This window comes from Pyxicephalus adspersus, chromosome 4, assembly GCF_032062135.1.
Source record: "Pyxicephalus adspersus chromosome 4, UCB_Pads_2.0, whole genome shotgun sequence".
NCBI lineage: Eukaryota > Metazoa > Chordata > Amphibia > Anura > Pyxicephalidae > Pyxicephalus > Pyxicephalus adspersus.
The window spans coordinates 102238181-102240522 of NC_092861.1; positions in this window are offsets into that span (position 1 = coordinate 102238181).

Sequence of the window (2342 nt, forward strand, 5' to 3'; positions counted from 1 at the left end):
AGATGCTCCTGCTCCTCCTACCCCTCGTCAGTCATTCCGTCAGCAATCAATCACCGAAGCGATTGCCAATAGACAACAGTATGCGTGCACTCATCCAATGGCGCAGAACCTGAATGTGCTCCTGTCCCAGTTGCTGGTGCTGCAGTCCCTCCCTTTCCAAGTGGTGGACTCTGCACCTTTCAGAGAACTGATGGCTTGTGCTGAGCTGAGGTGGAGAGTCCCAAGCCGTCCTTTCTTCGCGAAAAAGACAGTACCAGCCTTGCACAAATATGTAGAACAGAAGGTGGGCCAGTCCTTGAGCCTGTCGGTGTCTGCCAAAGTGCACGGCATCACTGATGTGTGGAGCTGTAACTACGGTCAGGGACAATACAGAGTCCTTTACATATAAAAGTCCTTTACAGCCCACTGGGTAAATGTGATTCCTGCACAGCCACACCAGCAACTTGGCCAGGTGACACTGCTTCCGCCTCCACGTTCTCACGCCGCTGGTCCTGCGACAACGTCCACCTCTGCCTCCTCATCGTCCACTGTGTCCTCAGCCTCCACTGCAGGGACAATTCACAGTGCCCCTCCAGCATACCACATGTGCAGGGCACGGCGGTGTCACGCTGTTCTGCACCTGGATTGCCTGGGGGAACAGAGTCACACAGGGGAGGAACTGCTCCCATCAAGGGATCAAATCATGGCTTACTCCGCGACAACTCAAAATCGGAACCATGGTGACCGACAACGGGAAGAACATTGTGTCTGCGCTGCATCAACGCGCCCTGCATGGCACACGTCTTCAATCTGGTTTTCAAACAGTTCCTGAAGTCTTCCACCTATCTGCAAGACATCATAAAAATGGCCAGGAAACGTTGCATGCACTTCAGCCACTCGTACACCGCAAAGCACACCCTCCTTGAGCTGCAGCAGCAGAACAGCATCCCCCAACATAGGCTGTTAGGAAACGATATGCAACGTTTCCACCGGTTGGAATTCCGCCCTCTATATGTTGGACCTACTTTAGGAACATGCAACGATTCCACCCGTTGGAATTCCACCCTCCATATGTTGGACCTACTATACAAACAGAGAAAGGCCATCCATGAATTCTTGATGATCCAAGCGGATAGGAGCATTCCCATGAGTAATTTTGATGTCAGCCAGTGGCAGCTCATGCGTGACACCTAGCGTTTGCTCAGGCCCTTTGAGGAGGCCACATTATTTGTCAGTCGCCAGGACTACGGGATGAACAACGTCACTCCACTGCTTCATGTCCTGGAACAGATGCTGGGAAATCGGGCTGGTCAGGGGACTGGAGACGTGGTGCCTAGATCTCACAGCCACATGAGCCCTGTGGGGGCTCACAGAGTGTTTTTAGTGTTTTTTCTACTCAGGTGACAGGAGAGGAGGAGCAGGAGCAGCCAGAGGAGCAAGAGGGAGATGAGGAAGACGAGGCAGAGAACCCAGACACACCGTGGCAGTATCCAGTGGAGATGGAAGCAGGGAGTCCCTTTGAGTCGCTTGCAGAAATGGCCCGCTGCATGTTCACTTGCTTGCGCAGTGACAGCCGAATCATCACCATTCGGCAGAGGGATGACTTCTGGCACTCCACCTTGTTGGACCCTCGCTAGAGGACCAAAAAGGGGGCCTTTTTTACACCCACTGAGAGGGAGGACAAACTAAACTACTACAGAGACATCTTATGTAGTCAGTTGGCTGCTGCCTATCTGCGCCATCGTCCATCCTCTCACAGGTCTGACCGGGGGGGCCCTCTGCACTCACGTTCCACTGCCATGGCTGCTGGGGAGGGGTGGGGTGGCAGGAGCAGTACCAGCTCCATCAACAGCAGCCTGAGTCTAGAGTTGCTGATGAGCAGCTTTCTGCACCTGCATAGTGAAGAAACGACTGACCAGCAGCTAGACATGGAGCAGAACCTGAACCAGCAGGTGGTGGCATACTTGGAGTGCACCCTGCCAGCCGTCATTGAAGATCTGCTGGACTACTGGGCAGCCGAGCTGGATTTGTGGCCGCAACTGGCCGAGTTTGCCCTGGAGAAGCTGTCCTGCCCGGTCAGTAGTGTGGCATCAGAGCGGGTGTTTAGTGCGGCGTGGGCCATAGTTACCCCAAGAATAACTCGCCTGTGCACGCAGAATGTGGAGAGACTGACCTTTGTCAAGATGAATCAGGCGTGGATCAGCCAGGATTTCCACCCACCAATGCCTGATGCATCTGATTAGATGATCCATGCCACCTGACCCAAACCTTGACAAAAGAGACCGGTTTCTTCTGGCTACCTGCCTCAGCTATGACTCTGATGCTGCCACCCACCTAATGCCACACATCAGATGCCAAGTGCT